General features: G+C 38.9%; 1 protein-coding gene across 1 annotated transcript in view; it reads right to left on the bottom strand.

Moving 5' to 3' along the window:
* Positions 1-26,881, bottom strand: part of WWOX (WW domain containing oxidoreductase) — a 687,014-nt gene that overhangs the window by 11,939 nt on the left and 648,194 nt on the right. The gene's annotated exons all lie outside the window — the stretch shown is intronic.

Genomic DNA, 26,881 nt, shown 5'->3' with positions numbered 1-26,881 from the left:
CTTTAATTGACAGTATCTTTGTGACTTTTTCATTTCCTCCAACTTAACTTGAAGTCTCAGGAAAACCTTCCTAGTCCTTAAAAGACTTTTTTTAAGATGAGTGTTTAAAAAGCTGAGTTGACATGGGCATTATATTCAAGTGCAAGCTGTACTATTCTCTAATAGAGAGCGTAGAAGTGGTTCATAGGATTATTATCTTTCTACAGACAAAACACATTACCTTCACACTAGGAGGGAAAAGCTAGTTTTTCACCTATATAAAATTGAATCAATTATCAATATCTTTGCATGGTTTTTTGGCTCTGCTGCGCAATGGTACTACACAGCCTTTGTTATGCTCCCAGCAATGCTGGATACATATGGTGATTTGACAAATGGACCTCTTACAGCTTTTATTGAAATAAAATATAAAATCTGCAAAAGAAGTCTCAAGGACCTTACACGCTGAATGTCAGAAGAGGAAAAAAGAAACTAAGGTTTCAGGCTGACCTCATTAGTACTGTTACTTTAAGATTATTTCCAGTAAAATTAAGTTATAAATACAAAAAAGGATAATCAAATTCAGTGGAAGACAGCAACGCATGTTAGGAAGAATCATAAGATCAAAGGATCCTGCTGTCTTGGGTTTCCCCGTCTGGGAAAATTCTGCCATAGACCCTTCACAGCCCTGTGGTCTGAGAGATGCGAAGTTACCACCAAGTCAAGTTCTATCATCTCCAGGGAAATGACTTTAGGTGGCTTTCCAGAAACCATAATGTTTCCAGAAGACAGGAGGGAAGAGACAGCCGACTGGTCGCTTTCCCTTGTGGCATATGCTGCCACATATGTGTAGCACGTACTACTTTGATTTATTCAAAATACACATCTTCATATCTTCTGCCAGACTATCTCAACCTTCTGTCCCTTGAGACAGAAATCAATGATCTTAACAGCAACCCTGGAAACATTCTACTTCATGTCTCTAGATTATGCATATATATATATATATAAGGGCTGCCAATTAATTGCAGTTAATTCATGCGATTAACTCACAAAAATTAATCGCGATAAAAAAAAGTAATAGCAATTCATTGCAGTTTTAATTGCACTGTTAAGCAATAGAATACAAACTGAAATTTATTAAATATTTTTTGAGGTTTTTCTATATTTTTAAATTACAACACTGAATACAAAGTGTACACTGCTTACCTTATATTTTTTATTGCAAATATTTGCACTGTAAAAATGATAAAAGAAATAGTATTTTTCAATTTACCTTATACATGTACCATGGTGCAATCTCTTTATCATGAAAGTGCAATTTACAAATGTAGATTTTTTTTGTTACATAACTGCACTCAAAAACAAAACAATGTAAAACTTTAGCGCCTACAAGTCCACTTAGTCCTACTTCTTGTTCAGCCAATTGCTAAGAGAAAACAAGTTTGTTTAAATTTATGGGAGATAATGTTGCCCACTTCTCAGCAGAAAGTGAGAACAGGCATTCGCATGGCACTTTTGTAGCCAGAATTGCAAGGTATTTATGTGCCAGATATGTTAAAGATTCATATGCTCCTTCATGTGTTGGCTACCACTCCAGAGGACATGCTTCCATGCTGATGACACTCATTAAAAAAAAATGTGTTAATTGAATTTTTGACTGAACTCCTTGGGGAGAATGGTATGTCTCCTACTCTGTTTTATCTGCATTCTGCCATATATTTCATGTTATAGCAGTCTCAGATGATGACCCAGCACATGTTCATTTTAAGAACACTTTCACTGCAAATTTTACAAAACCAAAGACGGTACCAATGTAAGATTTCTAAAGATAGCTACAGCACTCAACCCAGGGTTTAAGAATCTGAAGTGCCTTCCAAAATCTGAGAGGGACGAGTTGTGGAGCATGCTTTCAGAAGTCTTAAAAGAGCAACACTCTAATGCAGAAACTACAGAATCCGAACCCCACAAAAAGAAATTCAACCTTCTGACTCAGATGATGAAAATGAATATGCGTCGGTCCGCACTGCTTCTTTGGATTGTTATCGAGCAGAACCCATCATCAGCATGGATGCATGTCCTCTGGAATGGTGGTTGAAGCATAAAGGGACATTCAAATCTTTAGTGCATCTGGCATGCAAATAGCTTGCGATGCCAGCTACAACAACGCCATGCGAACGCCTGTTCTTACTTTCAGGTGACATTGTAAACAAGAAGCGGCAGCATTATCTCCTGCAAATGTAAAAAAACTTGTTTGTCTGAGCAATTGGCTGAACAAGAAGTAGGATAGAGTGGACTTGTAGCCTCTAAAGTTTTACATTGTTTTATTTTTGAATGTGGTTTTTCTGTGCATAATTCTACATATGTAAGTTCAACTTCCTTGATAAAGAGATTGCATTACAGTGCTTGTATGAGGTGAATTGAAAAATACTATTTCTATTGTTTTTACAGCACAAATATTTGTAATAAAAAATAAATATAAATTGAGCAGTGTATACTTTGTATTCTGTGTTGTAATTGAAATCAATATATTTGAAAATGTAGAAAACAACCAAAATATTTTTAAAATGGTATTCTCTTATTGTTTAACAGCACAATTAATCACATGATTAATCACGATTAATAGTTTTAATCATGCGATAATCGTGATTAATTTTTTTAATCGCTTGATAGCCCTGATTTATATGTGTGTGTGTTTGTGTTGTTGTGTTTCACATACACATATGAACCCACACACACAGACAACCCAGAAATATGGATGTTGGTGAAAACTTTCTTTATTAGACTTATCAGTTTGTCTCATTCAGGGGATCTGCTTCTACAAAGTACATAATGCTAAATGGCACATTTGCAAATTATCTTCTGAGTGCTGATGAGAAATCAGCAACCTGTAAGTTACCATGACTTTCAATGAGTAGTCCACTGCAAATCGAGTTTGCTGAAATCCCTGCCAGATGAGTGCATTGGTATATTAGGGATTTTATAAATTTACTAACAAGTGTTTGATGAAAAATAGTTGTAACATCCGTTACAGCTGTCATCACAGCCAACAAAATGACTGGGTTTTGGATACAGACGCTTTGACAAGAGAGACGTTGCTGCATTATGTTATGTTTTCTCAGTAGTAACTTCTTCACAGACTGTGCATCCTTCATAAATCCTCAACCAGACATGAAACTTTACAATTTATTATTTAAACTTCCTTCTGCTTCTTGGTTAGGCTGATGAGGAGCTGCAGCTATAGCCATCTCATTGCAGCTAACTCAGTCCTGAAACCCACTTTTCCTTCCCTGTTGCAGAAATTAAGATAGTGTGTGTGTGTAGAGAAAACTCTCGAATAGACAAGTATTGAATGGTTTTCTTTGGGAAGGGAGGACATACTGCTATGTTGTTCCTCATTGCTCAGACAAGTGGTACATCTTTGTGCCTGGCAGGACTGTGATTTGTAAACTGAATCCCTGGTAAGCGTTAATTATGAACACAAGGATGAAGCTAAAGAACGAAAAGAACTTAAGTTATATTTCATATCCAGATGACAGATTTTAATGCCACTCAATCAAATTAGCTTCAAAAACTGATAAGAGTCACACTCTAATTCAGTGTACCAGAGAAAAAATTACATTTCTAAGAAATACATCTTCATCTAGCATGTAGTCAGTGTGGGGAATTCACCACTCCAAGTGCTTACAGGGCCAAATACAGTAGCTGGACTTATAACTGGTTTATGACTAATATCAACAGCCAAGATGTGATCACCTTACTTATGCACGAGACCCATTGGCTTGAAAGAAGCGATCACAATTAGGTCCAACATTTATAGCTTCATATGATAAAGTGGTGGTAATTAAATCTCATGTTTCAGGAAATCAACTCCTCAACCTGGGGGAAAGGAAGTAATTTTCCCTTGCCCATGAATAACATTGCGCAATTGGTCAGATGGATTATGGGTTCCCCCCCCACACACACACTATCCTTCTGAAAGACTTGGCATAGGTCACGGCTGCAGGCAGGATTACCATACGTGACAGACCATTGTAGCAATGTACCATGGTAAAACTATGTTGGTAAATGGTGTGTTTTTTCCTGATAATTACACAAAACAATTTTCCCTCTGGTAAATGCTCTGTACACTTACATTTAAGTTACAAAATCCTTCTGTATCTGAATGTTTGAATATTTATGCAAATCCAAATTTCTACAAACACTTATTTACTGTCTAGAGACATACAATAACAGTGCATCATACATTTAAACGATACACATTATTAGAAACATCTGTAGCACTCAGAAACCTATTTCTGCTTTTACTTGAGCCATTTGCCAGATCCCATAACTCTGTCAACAGTCTTTCTCCAGTTTTGTTTAGCTTATCCTCAACAGACTTGGCTTTTGTGAGTGGACAAGGCATTTGAGTGTGCACCACAGTTATAATGGCCTGACTGACAGCTCAACCAGATAAACACAAGAGAATAACAGACATCGGAACAATCTGGGTATTCATTTTGTCCATTCAACTGGATTGAAAGGATTTGCCAGCCAAGGGCACAACACTTCAGGCTAATTTGCTCAGCCGAAGAGCTGCAAGAGTGTAAGGCTACAAACGGATGACTGATGTTGGGGGGATCAGAGTCCTATTTGAGGGTACTTATTATTCACCACTTTCTCAGAGGAAATTAAAGCATTAACTGCGCAGAGCATCCATTTGAGGCTTGAAAAAGGAAAACATATAGAAATGGACTTTGTTACAAAACTTGGAACCCTTTCTCTTGTTTCCCCCTCCTGTGTTAATTCAAGCTCCTTCTCCTTCATGGTCCTCTACCTCCTCCCTCCACCATGCTTTCCTTGCTTTTTCTCTTCTTTCCTACATAGTCTCTCGCTTCCTATATTCTTGCTTACTCTCACCTAGCTTTGTTCCTGCTTCCATGCTCTGATTCATGCATTTTTCATGCTGTTCCCCTATGCTTGGTACACCCTGGCTACCATGAAGACAATTTTATTTTCCAAGCTTTTGGAGGCCAATATCTTCAAAAATCATGCCTCTGTGATTTCTTGTATTTGGACAGTCATCCAGAGTATCATATCTGTCTACATTATGTTATCATAATTTCATACCATTTAAGGCCAGACAGGACCATAAGATCATCTAGTCTGAACTTCTATATAACTGGGTACATCTACACTGCAATTAAACACCTGCAGCTGGCTTGAGTCCACTGGCTCGGGCAATGGAGCTGTAAAATTGCAGTGTAGACATTTGGGCTCAGGCTGGAGCCCAAGCTCTGGGACCCTGCCAAGTGGGTCTACACAGCAATTTTAAGCCCCACTGCCTGAGCCCCACAAACAGAAGTCAGCTGACCTGGGCCAGCTGCGGCCCCACTGCAGGTCTTTTATTCCAGTGTAGACGGTGTGACGGGATTCCCCCGGGGTGCCGCCTGGGACTGTGGGACTGCTGTGCCCCCTAACTCTCTCCAGCCTGGGCTGTCTCTCACAGTGCCTTGCTAGTGACCAGCAGCAAACCCCTCCAGGCGCTGTGATCACTCAACACAACAGCATCTGGAGCCCCACACCCAGCTAGATTGCATGAATGTTCCCAGAGCCACTCGTGAATCACACCGAAAAAGGCACCAGAGCCAAATCCCCCCAGCACTGTACCCCAGGAATATACCGTCTTGCACTGCTCAAGATGGGCAGTGCAGATTTATTAATTGGTTCACCACTCCATCAATGGAAAGTGGTAACGTAGAAGCTTAAATGCCTCATATTTGGCGCAATGGCTGAAGGACTAACCACTTTAGATATGACTTTGTGGGGTTTTACAAAACCACCGACAACACTTTTAAAAGTACACTTGACATTTTTTGATCTCTTTATAGAAACCATTAAAAGGCAGATCAGCACACTGCTACAGCGCATGTTCAGTGTAATAGGAGACAGGCCTCTTAGGAATCTCTATCTAGGTTAAAACCATTTGTTTCCTCTTTTGGACACGTCACACAGCCTGAGACTATACGTTTGCATGGAGTATATTGCTGATTTGTATTTTCAATCCAGCTTGCTAAATACAGATGTAATTACTTTTTTGAATATTATTGTATGAACTAGTACCTGTCCTATAATAACCTGTCTGTGGTAGTGGATAGCAGCACAAGGGCAACTTATAATCTTTCTTACACTGTTACCAAACCATGGAGCTTATAGAAAAGTATATCTAAATTATTGTTTACTTGCAAATAATGTCAACTAAAGAGATACATGGTATGTGTCTGAATTCTAAAACAAACAGCCCCATTCTTTATCTTAAATCCTGAGACTCAACTCTTTCATAATATTGATTGCTAAAAACCACATATGCAAATCCTACCTAACAGCTAATGCTAAATAACAGTGTTATTCTGCATTGAGCTAATAACACTATCACCTAGGTCTCAAATAGGGTGACCAGATGTCCCAGTTTTATAGGGACAGTCCTGATTTTGGGGTCTTTTTCTTATATAGGCTCCTATTACCCCCCACCCATCCCGATTTTTCACATTTGCTATCTGGTCACCCTAGTCCCAAACCTCATTTTTGACCCTTTCAATTCAGCATTTGCTCAGATTGGTAAGAGTCTACAGTCTGCACTGGCTCCTTCAATTTTTCCTTACACTTCTAAACTTAGTAACACACACAGGCAGACCCCTGGGGGTAAAAAGGACATTAGCCCTTCCTACATCAAGCAATGGCAGAAGGGAGAAAAGGAAAGTCAGCCATGTGGCTGCTTCTCTCCCTAAACCTCACACTAGCACATTCAAACCTAAGGGCTCCTGATGGGATGTTTTTAAGTGCTCATTGTTGGCCTACCTCTGCTCCCTCATTGATGTCAATGGTAAAAACTCCCAACAAATTCAATGAGAGAAGAGTTAAGTCATCAGGGATAACTTGTGCCTTTGGATCCTCCTGTGCTGCTCCACTTTTCATCAATTGGATACATGTGCACAAATGTGATCAGACTTAGTTTCAACTAAAACTACCTCCTCCTCCTTCCAGTGTTCTCACCTAACCCTGTTACAATGATCATTAATATGTCCCTGTTTAGCTCCATGCAAAGCCCTAACTACTCTCTTTCTGAAAGGATTTGGGGCTCATTCTGCCTTCTGTGTTTGCCTGTAACACCTCTTTTTTGCCTCTGACACTACTGCAATACGGAATGCTATCCAAAGAACCTGACAATGCCAAGGGTATTACACTAAGCCATGCGCCTCTTAAAATGTCTTGCCAAAAGAGAGTCTAATCTGTGATAACCAGTAGTCTCCTTTTCTTGAAATCCACATTCTAATCTGGCCACAGAACTCTAATGCAATGGGAGAAAAGTGTGAGAATAGGAAAGACATTACCAGAGGATCTTACTGCTTGACTCGGTGCTCTGAGACTTATTTAAAAGCATTTACTTGAACTACAGATAGAATTCATGTCCAACACAAGAAGATAATGTGTCATGATCAACTTGGACAGATAGGGAGGGAAATGATACAAACAAGACAAAACAGACAAGTGCAGAGTTTTGCTGGAGATTATGCAGGTAGAAAGTCAAACAGATGCAATTCTATGTACTATCTATAACATTTATAAAGCAAAAGCAATTCCTCCCAGCTGATGTCAGCTAATCTTTAAAGAACTTCCTTTCAAAACCTACACATGCCATTGAATATAGGAAGCCCATCTCATGATCCCTTATGTCTCCAACTTTTGGGTGCTCACACTTTTCCCACCACCATAGTTTTCTCCTTACAAGGAAATTAATGTCATTCCCCAACACAAAGCCATTGGATTCTATTCTCCATGCCACCTCCTAATTTTGCTGCTATTATAAAGAGTCTGTGTTTGACAAGAATGGAATAAGAAATGACCAAGGGAAGGAGAAGAATGCACTGGCGGTATATTGAATTGAACTGGCTGGTACTATACCAAAAGTACAAACATTAAAAAACAGTCTTGGCTGTTTAGAATTTCAGTTCCAGTACAAAAGGGTTTGTTGTGTTTCTTTAAAAATTCCCTACTCAGGTATGCCTTAGAGGTATAACACCTTTTGGCAAATGACTTCTTTCATTTCTGGAGGGCTGAAAGTTTGTTTTCTAAAAGCTTAAATTAACAGGATGGAAGATTATACTGCTGGTCAAAGTGGAAACGTACATTTTGAATACAGGCTACATATACTGTACTTGCCGTCCAGTAGGAAGGAACTGTGCTTCCAGTCTATCTTCCTGGGAAGTTTATGTAAGGTTGTTTTCGCTAGGTACCGGCCAATTGACTCTGGCGTTCTCAATCTTTCATTTACTTCATGATGTTCAGTAGTAACAAGATTGCTCTCCTCCATTTTGCTACAAAGCCCTACATTTCTGTGAGTGGATATTCTTTGGACAATACATTTGTATTGCAATTTACAATGTATTGCTGGAGATTATGCAGGTAGAAAGTCAAACAGATGCAATTCTATGTACTATCTATAACATTTACATTTACATTTGTAAAATGCATTCTTAGTGGCATAAAGTTTTTCAGGGGACAATATGTAAAATGTATTTACTGTTAGAATGTTTTTTTTTTTCAATCCTTAACTGTCTAATGATCTGATCACTTTTTTCAGCATGGCTGGGTTGTAGACAACATGTTCACTCAGCAGTAAAGTATATTTAGCCCCCACATTTGCTTCTGTAGTTGATTTTTAGACACAGATCAATTCGGACAAGTCTAAAGACACATTTGTAGAGACTGTTGCAGAACAATGAACTTAAGTGACCCCTGCTGTCTTCACAAGGAATGACATTCCAAAAGGAGCCCCCCACCTATGTAAAGATGTCCAAGAAGAGTCAGGCTTAAAATAAAACCAAGAAATGCAGCTCTTCAGAATTTTTCAAAGGTGGAAAAAGAAGTTACATTTCAAAGCCTCATTGGCCATTTGAAATTCCATTAAGCTCCACCTTCTTGGATCATGAGCTGAGCATACAAAGAAGTGCATAAATATTCAGATTTTTACCCATGTCGTATAGTGGGCACACTTAAGAAGTTCATTCTGGTTTCAGAGATGGTATCATTTTAAGCACTGGGAATGAATCTGGGAATTTTTTTACCTTTACCCACTGTTTATAGCTAACACCATCGGACTCTCACACAGAGGAGAGGAGTAATAAAAAGCGGCAGCACTTGATGTAAGATTGTTCGTCTCTGCCTTGTGCAATTAACCTGAATGGAGAAAAATGTGAGTCCAACTCTAATTCACTATGTGGTCTAGAAGAGTGTTGACAAGCACTACCTTTAAAAAAGGTAAAACCATTGGCAAAATATCTATTTCATACACTTACAGTCCATACAGCTTTCTAAATTAATGGAATGACCTTCCCAAATTAGTGTTGAGGAAGGTGGAAAGGAAATTGTATATTCCTTCCCCATTCCACTCAACGTGTGAAATCCTAGCCCTATTCAAGTCAATACAAGTTTTACATTGATTTTAATAGGGCCTGCATTTCATCCACAGTGTTCAAGCTGGAATAGATTACTCTCAAATCCATTAAAACCCTAAAACCATATAAGTTTATAGAGGTATCCTGATACTCTAGAGACTCTTAAAATTACAGATCCTCAGAGCTCTCAACGGAGGAACAGAATGTTTCCACAATCAGATAGGAAATGCTGACATGTTTGTTAAACTCTCAAAATACATGCATCAGGCTATCAGTGCAAACAAAAATTTTTTGATGTGGGATTCCTGGCTTCGAGAATGAATGGCCTCGAGATACAATCTGCAAAAACAAAATGTCTTTATTTATCTGAATTTTTATACCCACCCCGCAAAAAAGAAAAAGAACTGCATGTGCAAATCAATATATCTATATCTCTAGTCACCTGATTTGTACCTGAGGTGTGACTGGAACCTACTATTTGACTGCAGGTTAAAATTTTGCAGGTGCAAACTTCACCTGCAAATAGTAGGGCATAGTTTTGAAAATTGGGCCCATATGACATATTATTTTCAAAAGTGTCAATATATACTACAACGGAAAAACACTGCACACACTGAACATAACTCATCAGGTCATGTGCTGCAAAATTAATATATATATTTATTTTTGTATGCACATGGTGTGAATGGGTTAAATATATTCAATTTTTGTAAGCTCTAATAACAGATCATCTTTCCCCTTCATTTTTCTTAGACAAGGAATTAACACAAGTTACAATAAAGAAATTAGTAACCCCATTCAAATTACACCTAAAGCACTTAATCCAGGAGCAGCAATTTTCCAGTCTCTCCTACTTTACAACTTAATGAAAAAAAGACATAACTTCCCCAACCTCTGAGTAATTTGATGTAATCTTTAAGAATTATTTCATCAGTTTATTTTTGTAATACCCATGTTATCACTGTACACTACCAAACCTGTTTGGAAGGTTAACGTTATTTTGGAAGAATATTTACATTACCAGTAATAGAAAACCCAATAGCTAAAAAAATATTTTCCACCTGCAGCTATCTGTCATCCATCCCACACAAGCTTTGAAAGCTTTCCACAATCTGTCAAAACACAGGTTTTGATGCAATAAAGACTATAATTATTGAGCATTTACGAGAAATAATATTTTCCCTCTGGTACGTGTTATAACGGTTGTTAACATGCAAGTATGAATACTAATGCTTCAAATCTACCTATACACTTCTCAAATGAAAGGTTTTTTTCAATACTGATACAAAGAAAAGTATAATAAAAGAGTAAGGTAAGATTGAACACACATCTTGAAAAGTAAACGTCAATCAGAATAAGGATTTTAGAGGCATAAGAAGTTGTTTTGAAGGAGAGTTTTGAAATAAAGCTTGCAATTAGATTCCTGGATATAAACAGCACGTCTTTTGTGCTGAAGAAAATGATTCTTTTGCAACCAAAATACAAGCCTACAAGACTCACAACGGAAACAATACTAAGTATGCATCAAAACAACTCTGCAGATGCCATACCAGCAGATGTCTTACGCCAACTGAATTACTGTATAAACATTTAACTGAAAGTTTGATTTTATAAGTGTGGAAATTATACAAAACAAAAGGAAAATGATTCTAAGCAGCACTTAAGTTAGTAATTTGTAATTTTCTCTGCAAAGTTGGCATAGCTGTGTCGCTTTCCAAGAGTCCTTTGAAGAGGGAATGCTGGAAATCTTTGAAAGGAACTGCAGACCATAAAAGTGAAGTTATGTGAGTGCACAAAATTAAGTCAGACGTTTAAAGGTAAACATATACCTTGCCGCTGCTGTTGCTACTGGAATCCTTTCCAACTGCAAGTTAATAGCATATCTGAAAACCTCCCCCTCTCTCCATTTCCTCTTTCATGAGCCGATAATAAAGGCTGAATCTTCCGTTTATATCACAGTAACTTCTACAGCAACCATTTGGTATGTCACTTAGGCTTCATTGAAATATACAAGCAGGAAGGACACGAGGGAAAAAGCCTATTTGTACACGGATATCTTCAACAATTACCAATCAGAAGGAGGGAAGAGAAAAAAATTACAGGAAAAGGGAAAAATGATTAATGCATAAATAATACAGCTTTTCCTTAGTGTACAGTGTGGACACTATGGGATGTAATTGTTGTTCTGAAAGGTTTGGAATGCCTGATTAATGCTTAGATACGTGTCTTGGATAAGCTAATTTTATTATTTTACAATGAAACAGTGCAAAATAGGAGGATGGCTATGGACACAGAATGCTATCCTGCTCCCATTGAAGAGAATGCAAAACTCCCATTGACTTGAATGATACATGATTGGATTCATAATTGTTCTAGACACACAGTGACTTGCAGCAGCCCAACCCTGAATCTTTTAATCGTATTCTAGTTATATCATTGACAATCACTTGTACAACCCCCTTTTCAAATGACTCCATAACGAACATAAGCACAACAGCTACTAGCATGGCACATATCGGGTCTCCACCAACCAATCCCAGAAGGATGACCAACTAGCATTCACACTCTCAGGTTCCATAAAACCACTATTAGTTCTGAATACAAGATGGGAATGACATCAGATGCATAAAATGCTAATAAAAGAACATGACAGCCTCTTTCTGGAAATCTGTGCTTTCTCAAGTGCCTGGGAATGGAATTCTTCATTAGTATAATGATCAAGGATAGCTAACAACTCCTTTCTAGAAGCGGGTGCATAATGCTACGGAACAAGTAGAAGTAAAATGATCCATCCTGCTTCTTTCTTTAGTTCAACATCCAAAAACCCATTTCCCCTCATCCTCATTCTTTTCCTGTTCTTGATGCATTCCCTAACCCATCCTCTCTCTCCTTCTCTTCTCCCTTTACTTCCACTTCATCAGTTCTGGACCAACTGCATTCCTGCTCATGATTTCTTGCTGTACTAACATAGCTAATCTGGATATGAAGTTTGATTTTAGAATTATCATGGAGTTTTAAACCCACCTCTTCCTACTAAATACCATTTTAAATCTTGTAATGCAAAACCCAGTTGCCTCTCATCAGAACTACACTTAATGTTGGCCTTGAAAATGAAAGATTGACAAAATATGGTGCTAATTGCAATCCATGGGCAACTATGGACTGACTCCAGAGATAAGTGAACTAATCATCACCTTCTCGTTATCTTTTTTTCCTCACATTTCTTCCTGCTTCTTATTCCTTTCTCATAACCTCCAATCCCTTCCCTAGGCCCCCACTCTTCCTTAGTTTATATGAATACTGCAATCAATTGCTTAAAATTAGAGATAAGGACCAAGCTACAAAGTATATTTCTTGATCTGAATTTCCCTGGCATTTGAGGGTAGGGTTTGAATCTAGGGGTTTGGTTCAAATGCCTGAGTACTAAAAATCCCTTAAAATACTAATTTAAAAGATAATAAATTAAATACATGTATTTTTACCTGAATTTCTTTGAGGACTTGCAGACACACACACATGATTAAAATGATGCTGTGTTTGTCAGGATTGGTGCTGAACTGCCAAAGTGATAAAGTATGCTCCAGACAGGCAACTGATTATTATTATCATCATCACATAAGGATGCAGCTGCACTGCATAGTCTAGGTCAATTCCACAATATGTGAAACCCTGCAGAATTAATACCTAATGAAGAAATAAACCTGCTAACCGGATAGATTTACAGTATTCAAATTACAATCGATAGGTTCGGCAAACAATTAATAAAAAATTTCCTCACGTGACCTTCCACTTTGTGCCTGCTTCTTAAGCACATTATTTCTCAATAAACAAGAGGTATATGGACTAAGAAAACTGTTACACTATAAATTATTTGGCTGTCTTTTCTCCTGCTGAATGCAGCTGAGAAGCGGTACAGATGCTTGTCATGACTAAGGTGATAAATCAGATTCTTTACTCACTACATAAAAGTAATATTTATGTAAAAATCCAGTAGTCCTATCACAAAGAGTTTATTGCAAATGACTGAGACACTCTAGTCTTATTGGGCTTGTGAAGACATTTGTATTGCTACTCCCTCTTTCCTAGGCTGTTGGCACATCATAAGCAGTAAAAAAAAAAATTCGGACTTAGTCTCACAGCTACACACATTATCAGCACATTTTACTCACACATGCTAACAGCTCACTTTTACATGCCTTCTTTCCAGAGCTGACTAGAAGAAGGAATTCACATAACCTTTGCTTTAGCACCTGTGCTTCCATACAAAGTCTCCCTGTCTCTTTTAGGATGAACTACGTCGGCATATTTATCCTATCACTGTCTAGGTTAGAATACGTTATTAAAACATATCATTCTTCTACAGTGCCATAAATCACCGCTGTCATATAGGTTCTCTGTTTTAATTTTTCTTCAATCAGAATCAGTTATTGGGCTTGCCATGTCTGTCCTCTCTCGCTCACCATCAGAGGAAAGGTACATCTGTTGGTGACAGAGTAACTGCAGAACTCTCACAGGCCATCGCACAGCACCATGCTGTCCATGAGAGCTATCACTCCACCGAAATTATCCAATTTCACAATGTTAAGATGGTCCATTTTTGCTCTATTTGTCATTCCAAAAAGACAGAAACATAGGAGCCCTATTCTAAAATGCTCACTGAAATTGCTGCCACTACTCACATGAGGAAGGACTACTTAGGTGAACAAGAAGTTGCTGTTTGGGTGCACAGCCCTCTCTTAGCATCAGAGGTGTAGCCGTGTTAGTCTGTATCCACAAAAACAACAAGGAGTCTGGTGGCACCTTAAAGACTAACAGATTTATTTGGACATAAGCTTTCGTGGGTAAAAAACCACTTCTTCAGTTGCATGGAAGTTGATGGATTTCCACTTCGTATGGCTAAATCAAGGCACTGAATTTCATTTACAACACAGAATACAAAGTGTACCATATTCACTTTATATTATTTTTATTACAAATATTTGCATTGTAAAATGATAAAAGATATAGTATTTTTCAATTCACCTCATACAAGTACTGTAGTGCAATCTCTTTCTCATGAAAGTGCAACTTACAAATGTAGATTTTTTTTTTGTTACATAACTGCATTCAAAAACAAAACAATTTAAAACTCGAGAGCCTTCAAATCCATTCAGTCCTACTTCTTGTTCAGCCAACCACTTAGAGAAACAAGTTTGCTTACAGTTACAAGAGATAATGCTGCCCGCTTCTTATTTACAATGTCACCTGAAAGTGAGAACAGATGTTCGCATGGCACTTTTGTAGCCGGCACTGGAAGGTATTTATGTGCCAGATATGCTAAACATTTGTATGCCCCTTCATGCTTTGGCCACCATTTCAGAGGATATGCGTCCATGCTGATGACGCTCATTAAAATATAATGCATTAATTAAATTTGTGATTAAACTCCTGGGGGGAGAATTGTGTGTCTTCTGCTGTGTGGTTTACCTGCATTCTGCCATATATTTTATGTTATAGCAGTCTCGGATGATGACCCAGCACATGTTGTTTGTCTTAAGAACACTTTCACTGCAGATTTGACAAAACACAAAGAAGGTACCAATGTGAGATATCTAAAGATAGCTACAGCATTCGACCCAAGGTTTAAGAATCTGAAGTGTCTTCCAAAATCTGATTAGGATAGGGTGTAGAGCAGGCTTTCAGAAGTCTTAAAAGAGCAACACCTTGATGCAGAAACTACAGAACCCAAACCACCAAAAAAGAAAATCAACCTTCTGCTGGTAGCATCTGACTCAGATGATGAAAATGACCATGCGTTGGTCTACACTGCTTTGGATCATTATTGAACAGAACCCATCATCAGCATGGATGCATGTCCTCTGGAATGGTGGTTGAAGCATGAAGGGAAATCTGAATCTTTAGTGCATCTGACATGTAAACATCTTGCAACACTGGCTACAATAGTGCCATGCAAATGCCTAGTCTCACTTTCAGGTGACATTATAAACAAGAAGACGGCAGCATTATCTCCTGCAAATGTAAACAAACTTGTTTGTCTGAGCAACTGGCTGAACAAGAAGTAGGACTGGGTGGACTTGTAGGCTTTAAAGTTTTACATTGTTTTATTTTTGAATGCAGGGGTTTTTTTGTACATAATTCTATATTTGTCAGTTCAACTTTCATGATAAAGAGATTGCACTAGAGTACTTGTATTAAGTACATTGAAAAATACTATTTCTTTTATTTTTACAGTGCAAATATTTATAATAAAAATAAATATAAAGTGAGCACTGTACACTTTGTACTCTGTGTTGTAATTGAAATCAACATATTTGAAAATGTGGAAACCATCCAAAATATGTATATAAATAGTATTTAATTATTGTTTAATTGATTCATGCTTTTAATCATTTGACAGCCCTAATTTAAACCCATCTATGGACCCTTATGGCATGTAAGGATTGAATTATCACACCAAGTTAGGTAAATAAATATAGTCATAGCCATCTGTGCAAAGAGTGTCATTTCTTTACATATTACTTTACATGTAGAAATCTCTCTTGGCACTTGAGAACTATGAAAATCTGTTGAACAAGGAGGATCATCATGTAACGACACTTGAAATTACAAGCAACATTACTATACTATGTTTTCAAAAGCAACTTGAATTAGACATGTGATTGACAGATTTTTATGTAAACAACACATGGTCATTTTCAGGGAGTAAACATACAAAAGAGGAGAGAACAACAATATTTCTGAAGAACAATAGGCAATGGTTAGCAAGCAGAATCAAAGACAATGGTCTAGAGTTGCAAGCAACCCTTACCTACACTGGTGTGCAGTCCCAGTGACTTCGCCTGAGTGATTGCTCACCAATGTGAGTGAAGACTGTAAAACCCAGCCCAGTGTTAGGAACTTAAATTCAACTAATTCTTAAACTGGCAACCATTGCAATGCAGGGAGAATGACAGGCACACATGTTACTGCCTTTCACACAGCATAAAAAGAGAGCAGACTGATGTATTCTGAAAAATTCTTCACTTCAACTTGGTTAAAAAAAAAGTTAGCAGAAACCTTATTACAAACAAACAAAATAGTTTATCTTGAACCAATGCCTTGGCTGAGATGAAACGTGGCTAGTTTTGAAAAGGAAGAATTCCATCAACAGCACATTCCTAATTACACAGATATTCCAGTATCTGACATGGGCTATTTGGGGACTCAAAGTCCTTTTGATAGAAGGGAACTAAGGTGAACAGATGTCCCGATTTTATAGGGTTCGTTCCGATATTCGGGGCTTTGTCTTATAATGGTGCCTATTACCCACCACTCCCTGTCCCCATTTTTCACACTTGCTATCTGGTCACCCTAAAGGACACTCCCACAAGAAAAGTACAGTAAATAAAAGCAGTAACAAAATAATACAAATTACAGAGAGGAAAGATATGTCAGCTGCAGTGTGGAATGCTACTGCAGCAACTAGATTAGGATGGAGTTGGGAGATGCTTGTATTTAAGAAAGGTACAGCGTCTGTATTTTTCTGAATCACTAGAAACCATCAGCTGTACCTGCTATCTGCACTGCAGAAACTGAAGCTAGAACCAAGTAAAACAGAGGGAACAGTGCAACAGTAGATCATTTCTGGTTGTTACTGGCTCAGGTTGCTGGAGCTCAGATCAAAACTCTGATTGCTCATTAGTCAAGAACTCACTTTAAGAATCAACTGAAGCAGCATCACAATCCTCAACACCTTTAGTGAACATTGGTCAAAATGAACTCAATCGGCTTGCAGTTGATTTCTTCCCCTTTCCAATAAAATATCTTGTGAATTGATTAGAGGTAATAGAATTATTGGATGCTGGAAGGCAAGGGGATTTATGAGAGATGTAATGACACCATAAAAGCTTTGTTGGGTTGCTTTTATTAGCCTGAACCAGCTTAGAGTAGTTCTACCACTAAGAGGTTAGAGGAAGTCTGTTATAGGCTTGCCTATGGAATAAATTGTATCAAAATCTTCTGTAAGGGGGAAAACACACATGCACACGCACGCACACACACACACGGAATGAACAAGTACAGTACTTTAACAGGGAAAATTTCCTCAGAAAGGAAGCAAGCAATGAGGCTAGGAGAGGAATAAATGGTGTAGAAATGACAATCGCTCTTCAGTCAGGGCCCATGACTGCACTCACTGCTGATAAGATCCAGCATGTGTCAGTTGTCAAGTGTCTCTTGTCACACTTCAATGTGAACTTTACAGCGAAAGGGGGACAAGAGGCAGTGAAGGGGAAAATGGCACGGCTCGGAAGGACTTGTGCACTCAGTGTGAAGCCATTTCAATTTTATATTCTAAAGGACTTTGTAGGTGATCCCATGAATGCAATTATTCTCACCTAATAAAAGCAACATATGCTAAGACAATTAAAAGATTTTATTATACATCTATTCATTGCATTTGGTTTTAGATAGCAGAAAAACCTCATTTGAAGAAAGATGTTTGCAAGGCAGGAAGGAGAAGCAATCATAGTATATGTCTAAAAGGATATTAGTGAATGTTTTTGTTAATCAAATAAAGATGAATTAAGAGAACCTTCCTTACCAATGACCATTACACCTAGCGGAATATGAACAAACTCACTATGAAGCACTTGCTAAAAAAAGCACTTGAACCCATGCACTGTGGGGCTCCAAAGTTTTGGAGAACATAATTCTTTTATTATTCTCAGAAGTTTTATTATGGACCATAATGCGTCTAAGGCACATTTATAGACATCTTCTTAGCACCACACACAACTGTAACTCCTGAAACACACACGCATACGCATCCCACCATCCCCATCAAAGGAATCACATCCACAGCTTTGGGAAAAGCTTTGCTACTTGTCCTGAAGGTCAACAAACTAAGGATCTATTGGCACAAGTGCTGGCAAGTGATTCCAGAGCTGAGTGCTCTGAGCTGCAAATGCCACTCCCTCTCATTTAAATATTACAACTGCCAGCTTAAGAACAGAAGTTGATCCCCCATATGGGACAAGAGTTCAGAAATAAATTAAGCTTATAAGATTCCCAAGACATAAGTCATTGAGGGCTTTATGCTATAGGCCAAAATAGAACCTTTGAATCACACTTGGAAACAAACTAGAAGTCAGTACAGATTCTGACACACAGACAAGGTGTATTTTGTAGATGAAACGCTGCTAAGTAAGCAGAAAAACTCATGGGGAAGTTTCCAAGCAGCCTCCAGAGGCAGCCCTGAGTGCAGTAATCCAGAGATGATCATGGTGAGATTTCCCTGCAAAAGGAACGATTGCCCTTTTCTAGGCAAATTAAGGTTGGAAACAGATTCTCAGCTACAAATATTTCCTAGACTACCAGAAGCAGCCAGGAATCTAATGTGATGCCTAAGACGCAAATGCTAGTAATTAAAGGCAGACAAGCTTTCTCAATTTGAGGGCAAGATATTGCTTTTGCCAAGTCCTTTGGTTGCTTCCCACAATCCACCAACTTCACTTCCATCCTGATCCTACGTGAACTTTGCTTGAACTAGCCAGCTCCAATCCAAGTCCAGGCACTGGGAAAGCCAGCCAAGTACACTATTTGGATCCAATGAAACAGAGTTTTAGAGTTGAGTCCCATCAGTAGGTAACCTAACAGCTCCAGAAGCACAATGAACATGAGGTGTGAACAGATTCACTCCAAAGCAGCCCCAGGAGTTTCTACTGTGTCAACAACCCCACATGGTCAACAGTATCAAAGGAAGGTGTCAGGAGATTGTCGACCAGCGCAGTCTCTGTATGATGCTCAGCCTGAAACCAGTCAAAGGATGAAGATAATCTGAGGACTCTAGATATTGCCAGAGTTGATGTTGTTACCACTCTCGTGATAATCTTCCCCACAACAAGGAAAGCTGGAGCCAGGGTGATAAGTGCTAAAACTGTCAGCACCTTACAGCCATTCAGTTGTGGGGTGCTGGCTCCCTGACCCCCGCAGGGAACCACTGTGAATGTCCATTCATAATGGACCCAATCCTATCCTGCCCCCGTCCCTCCCCGCCCCCCCCACACATGTGCCCCGCAACAAAGGTGATATGGGTCTAACATGCAGAGAGATAAACAGCAATGCTATTAAATTCAGTCTCCTTGTGTCCCCAGATAAGAGCATTTGACCTCCTGTGTCGTACTGAACGGGGAGCAGCGTTTTTCTTTCTGAATATGCCCATCACTATGGTATCTGGGTGCTTCTCTTTAGTTTGGTGGTAGCAGCATAGCATGCTGCATGTATGTCTAGGTGGTGGCCGAGAGAAGGGGGCTTGGGAAGCATGCTGTTGCACTGCTAGGGGAAGGAGCCAACTCCTGGCAGTTGGCCCATGGATTTTGGACTGCCTTATGTTAGACTATAACTTTTCTGCTTGCTTTCAGCATGACTAACAGTGTAAGCTGCGATGAAGCAAATGAGTCTGCTAGGAAATGAGACAGGACCTGGTCGAATCTCTAGGAGAGTGGCTATCCTTTGTTAGAATATTTTTCTTTTCCTTTGACTAATTTAGTGTAGAGAAGTAAGTATCAGTATGGGTCTCTACAATGTAATTGTTTTGAGCTGTATATTAATATTGAGATTATCTGCCTTAATTGAGGATTGCTACTGAAGAGAAAACAAAATAAAAATAGCTTGATATTAAAAATCCTGAAGCGATTAAAATCCATTTTCTCTTCTCCAACAGAGTCACAATACAATGTACTTATCTGGCATAACTCACATCAACTAATCACAGGAAGTTTATTAGGTGATTACAGTCTACACATGGAAATGCCAGGAAACTCTGTATTATAATACTGTGTATCATACAAGTATCATCTTCAGATGTGGCTAGGGCAGAAGCAAAGAGAGGCATAATGGACATGTTTCAGGGAGAACAACTGAGCTCAGGAAGTATTACCTGAATGTTTTCCAATAAAAATATCTGCAGCTACAGCACACCATGGCAAATGCAATTCTAAAAGAACCATTTGATTAATTACCGAGAAGGGTAAAGCAATAGACACGTGATGCTTAAATATCAACAGATATTTTCCCAACATTATTTGAATATCTAGGAGCTGAACACCGCATTGGAGATCTGGTTTCCACTGAATGCGACATCAGACTATTTATCCACCTACAACAACAGTTACTCTTGAACAAAAATAACTGTAAGTAATATATGGCCCAGATCTTTTGCTGGCTGCACATACTGAGAAAAGTTTATCATCTGTAAACATGGGATCCTGCTGTGGTATGGGATCCTTCAGTCTTATCCCTTTATGATATCTCCTATCTTGTAGGTTGATTTCCATTGAATAATACTGAATTCCTGTAAACGCAGACACACTATTCCTGTAATACAAAAGGTATTTTAAAGGGCCAGAATCATAGTCATACCAAGTTTAAAGAATTCTGAGATATGTTGTCTTTAAAAATATATTGTTTTAAACTATTTAATTGAGAAGCACCTGCATTTAGTTACATTTTAGGACAATATTTTGTTTTTAAAGAAGATAACAGACATATCGAGCTGGATGAAGAAACACTGTCAGAATAAATAAAATTAACCTATTTAGGTTAATAATCATTCATCAACGCCCCGGAATGATTTGAACTCATGGCAAGTGCTCTAACGCAGGAGCTTAACGTGGGTAGAAGAGACTTTTCTTCTGATTAAAACTGGAGTACTACCCCCCGTGTCAGAATGTCTCTTTCTTAAAAGCTGCATTGCCACTCCTCAAAGCAGAGGACTTTATAATCCCTTCACAACTAAAAATGTGCACCTGTCCAAAAACATGCTGCAGAACTTGCCATCACAGAAGCAGAAACCGCCATGCATAGTAGCTACCACCGGGCACGGGTGAAAAAGGAGCATGTTATTAGTGCTCCCCACTAGCCTAGGTTTGTGTGCATACATTGCACTGATTTTGAAAGGGCAACATTTTGAAGAGTTTTTATTTGGATGATTCTTTTTACCTGAAGACCTCCTCTTTTTATGATGACACACAGACAACACAGTTCTGATCTGTAATGGTATTTATGTTGCTTTCTGGACTATGACAGCATATTGCTTACAGCAGGGGTTCTCAAACTGGGGGTCGGGACCCCTCAGGGGGTCGCGAGGTTATTGCATGTGGGGTCGCGAGCTGTCAGCCTCCATCCCAAACCCCGCTTTGTCTCCAGCATTTATAATGCTGTTAAATATATTAAAAAGTGTTTTTAATGTATAAGGGAGGTTGCACTCAGAGGCTTGCGGTGGCAAAGGGGTCACCAGTACAAAAGTCTGAGAACCCCTGGCTTACAGGTACATTGAGCATGCTGAGTTTTGTGCATCTGATGTTGTCCTCTGTTGTTACATGTGTCAAGGACCGAATATATACTCCCATAGCTGCTGGACTAGGGGCGCTGGGCAGGCTGCCTCACCCCTGGCTTGAAGTGGTTTCCATCATATACCGGGTTTACAGTTTGGTTCAATGGCTCTCAGCACCCCCACTATACAAATTGTTCCAGCACCCCTGCATGCTACACAACCCATGAGAGAAGACAAGATGAATAGACTACAGAAGTGTGCTGTGACATGTGTTTGATGTTTCTGCATGCCAAGATTTCACTGAACAAATTGGATCTTTTGGATACCTGTCACCACATTTTTGACACCCCCGTCTCACCTGTGTGTATGAGGCACATACTGGTAATGCTCCACAACCACTGCCCAAATTCTAAAGCACCACACTAATGCATGACCAGCTGTTTTCAAGACAGGAAGACCTTGGTTACACAGTTTTTCAACATCATGATACTTTGTGAGAGCTCGATGATCCGCAAAGCAAAGGTCACCTGATTTTGCAGTTGAAAAGTTGCCAAGTCCATTTGAGGTCCAAATCCATATCTATATAAAAAGGCAGGAAGTGATCTTAAAATGAAACACTAATTAACTTCCTGGGATTTCAAATTTTAAAAGCTCTTGTGATTTAATTTACTTCAGAAATTCTTGCTTTAAGGAATGTGAGGCTTGGTCCTGCTGTTGAGACATCACACAAAACAAAAGGATGGAGAAGCAAATTCCCTGATAATAGTGCTTATTGCACTCAATATGATTTCTGGTAACACACTGAAGACTGATCAGTAAAAAAGAAAATTATGCATCAGTGCAATGACTACAAAACCAAAATGACTTGTGGTCAACTTTACTAAAATGTTCTATAGGAGTGGATGTCTCTGGGTAGAAGTCTACTGAAAGTATCAAGTAAAAACTACCACGACATACCTTGACAAAGGGTGGCACAATTGGACTCACACTGCTTGGCAAAAATGCTTTGAGATTTTTATGCTGGACGCAGTTTAATTCAGCTTGAAACTTGAAGCATTGTGTGCGCCTTAAAAGACACAATAGTTATTATTGTAATATGGATCTTTTCCCTTAAAGAATGAAGGTGTTTGAATAGGCACACAAAAGTGAGGCAAAACTGAGATATGAAATACCGTGAAGTACAAGATGTGACAAATATTTAGTCATCTGAGTTTGCACCCAAACTGAAAAATAGAGAAGATGGAAAAAGTAAATCAATGAATTAACGCAACGGAACCAGCTTGAATTTAGTAGTTAAAATGCTGATGACTATCTGTCACTCGTATACATCACAGGCAGAAGCCAACGCTTTCAGGGATATGCTATACAAATGGAGAATTTTGATGATCTATGGCCACATATTACTAAATACTTCTCTGGCTCACTACCTGCTGCATACTTGTCTGATTTTTATCACTTGTCCATCTACATCTTTCTGTACCAAGTCATACATACTATGTTAGCTTAGTCTTGTTGCAGTCAAGACAAACCAGGCCTGAATCTCAAGTCTCTCCTTTAGTGGTAGTTACATTTGAATGTGTTTTCACTGAATACTGGGCACATGTTGTCATTAGTTTAGCACTGGTTATTCTGACATCCAGAATATCCTCCTTGTATAGTACCTCTGAGAATCATTAGTTTCTACTTCCACTTTATCAAGAACTAGCTCTCAGTGTCATACAGAAACCCTAAGGGCATCAACATCACAAACTTTCCTTTTGAAAACATCTTGGTGCTCCTTATGCTGTGTAAAAAGATTTCCATGTTCAATCAAAGACATTTTCTACTACCCCAAAGCTTCTTTTTTCTAATTTCATTCCACATGCCACAAATACCCAATTGTCATAAAACAGTCAATATTAGATTATAAATAACATGGTGTCTGCATCCTAAGTGAAAAACTAAAAAGCCTTAATCCTAAAATTCAGAGAATAAAAAGCAAATGACTAGCAAGTAATCATAATACTTAGCCCTTATTTAGCACTGTAGATCTACAAGCATCCGCTACTCAACCTCAAGAAGTGATCTCCAGTTCTGCAGACACAGTAATCCCAGTAATTGCACGATAAATCATATTCTGAATACCAGATCACCCGAAGAGACATATTCCATGTCAATTGTCTACATCAGTGGTTCCCAAACTTGTTCTGCCACTTGTGCAGGGAAAACCCCTTCCGGGCCGGGCCGGTTTGTTTACCTGCCATATCCGCAGGTTCGGCCGATCGTGGCTCCCAGTGGCCGTGGTTCGCTGCTCCAGGCCAATGGGAGCTGCTGGAAGCGGCGCGGGCCGAGGGACGTACTGGCAGCCGCGATCAGCCAAACCTGCGGACGCGGCAGGTAAACAAACTGGCCCGGCCCAGCAGGGGCTTTCCCTGCACAAGCGGCGGAACAAGTTTGGGAACCACAGGTCTACACGGCATGTAACAAGGAATACCAACTCTGATACTGTTTAAATCCAATTGAGAACTTGTAGTGCCATATTATATGTAAGCACTTGCTAGCAATTTTGCCTCACTGAAACAACTAATGGGCTGGAATCCGCCCTGACACCTTAAGCAACCTCATGGAAGTCAAGGGAAATGCATGAGGTGAAAGCAAGCACAGATTTGGCTTGAACATCATTATTTGGTAAGAAATTTTCAACATGCAATAACCTCATCCATAGATTGTCATGTAAGCCCTGATTTATCAAATGACTAAAGCATGTCATTGGGATATCTCAGGCCCAAAGTTAGTCATGTGCTCAGATAATCTAGGCCTCTGTAATTAAATCACTTTTTTTATTTCTTAAAGACACCACTGCTTTCTATGTAGCTTTCCATAAAAGTTTTTTGGGATTTTTTAAACTCAGCCTTTTGCTGGAATCAGCCATCTTTTTAAAAGGCAATAGCTGCCGTACGAGAATCCAACAATAGACATATTTACTCTCAATCCATTTCAAAACAAAGGCAATATTGATTTAAAATGCAAGGAAGTATTGGGCTAAATCCTGGTACTCAAGCAGATTAGAATGGGGGGATAATTTGTACTGAAATCTCAAAAGGCTAAGATTCTTCTGGATGGTGAACCAGAGAGCATCTGCAAGATGTAAATTGGTTGATCTTATTATTAAAATCACACTTTTTTGTCATTCTTATGCAAAATGGCTGCTTTCAGCTAGAGGCTCAGAAATGCCAATTTTAAACCCCTTAATTTTTTAATGCAGGTCTTGGTTTATACTTGGTGACAAATGCTTGACACGACTGTGCATTTTTGGATTTCCGGGCTGAGCGCAATTGCTGTAGTTTTATTTTTGGAACCTCCATACCAGATGAAATAGACAACCAAGTTAATAACCTATAGATGGGTTTTGCCCTTCTGGAATGAAAGCATGGAGTGGACCCTCTGTGAATGAAATATCCTTGCCATATGTTGTGGATAACAGCCATGTCCACAGCACTGTCCCCTCTCTCTTAGGACTCTGCAGCTGGGACTTTGATACACATGGGTAGGGGAGGGCAGATCAAAGGCATGACTTTAGAGAGAGGACACACATCATACCTCCCTCAAATCCATGGCGCACTACTGAAAAAAGTTAATAGAAACTAATTTCTGAATTAACTTTTCACAGATCCCCTTGGTGAAACAGAACCACATTTGTGGGGAGTTCCAAGGGCCTTTGGTCACAGAAGAACTCAGGAGAAAACCTAGATGTCCACCTTCAACAGAACCACACAACAGGAAATAGTTACAGAGGCCCTACTGCTGGTTTGGAGCTCAGGACCTGTGCCCTGGTAGATTCTAAAGAGCAGTGGTGTTTGTGAGTCAGACTTCGCTGGTTATTCCACTGAATGATATAAATCCTGCCCAGCAACTTCCACTGTGGAAGGAGTTGGAGGGAACTCTGTAAGAACCCAGTGGAGTTCATCTCTTAGGCCCCCTTCAATGGGAGAACCTTCAGAAAGATATGACTGGGCCCCTATTTTTAAAATAATTTTTGAAATATAAAGTTCTTCTTTGGTCATTTTGGCTTTGAATGTCTCACTGCAGCCTGAGGGTGGGGGGGGGGGGCGGGAAATATATTCCATATCAAGAGAATATTTAAATGGTGACAATGTGCAAATACATTTTGGGGGAATTTTTAAAATACAGATTTTGGGAATTTTTTTAAATAATGTTATGCATGGGGGGTAAGAAATTCAAAAATGGTATTCAGAACATACTGTTTATGCAGCTGAATTAAACCTGTGAATTGAGAAATTTTTGGTTGAGATTCCATTTTTAACTTGAACCAGTGAATCTCGTATTTATTTGCAGAGTTTCCAAAAACTAGGTGATCTGTTCTGAAGCAAGAATTAAACATCAGCCTTAACTCTGAACCTTTTTGTGTTTGTGGACTGAACTCAGACCCTTAAAATTCACACTAACATAGCTGATTCTTGGTTCCATATATGGTTGGGTTGGTTTTTTTCTGTTCTTTTTCAAGGTATATTGAATTTGTTTTCATAATAAAAAAACCAAACAGAATAAGAATAAACCTCCTAGTTGTTCTAACATTATTCAAGTATTTAAAGGTAGTTTTTGGTGCTGTGAAGCAGCCTTTTGAAAGAGGATCACTGCACCAGAAATGTAGATAGTTATAAAAATTGCATTCATTTGCTTAGACCGAGAGATTTTCACAGGAGAGCAGCTAGCAGAAAACATTATGAAAATGTCCAAGAGGACTGGTAATTGAGTTGATTAGTATGACCTTGGTTATGAAGGTAATAGAAGAGTGAATGGTGCTTAGACTGAGTTATAACCCTGCTACCTTGTTCTGAGATGTAGTGAGGTATGTAATTTGTTCAGGGTGAATCTGAGTAGCCTAGCCTTTCTCTGACAAGGTAATACACTCTGACTAGCAGAGCTTGGCCTGCTGGTTCTTTTACTCTAACAGAGTAAACAGTACAGGGTCAGATGAGAAATGATGAACTGTGTACTCCCTTCAGTTCAATATGTTAATTTTCTGCTGGTAGACGCTTTCTGTAAAAGATCTCTTGGAAAATTAAACAAAATAAGAACAACAAAAAAATCTTAAAGTGACATTAAGCATCAATTTTAAACTTCAAAAGCAAGAACGTTGACACTTACAGAT

Source organism: Caretta caretta, chromosome 12 (assembly GCF_965140235.1).
Source record: "Caretta caretta isolate rCarCar2 chromosome 12, rCarCar1.hap1, whole genome shotgun sequence".
Taxonomy (NCBI): domain Eukaryota; kingdom Metazoa; phylum Chordata; order Testudines; family Cheloniidae; genus Caretta; species Caretta caretta.
This window is presented reverse-complemented; position numbering and strand designations above follow the sequence as displayed.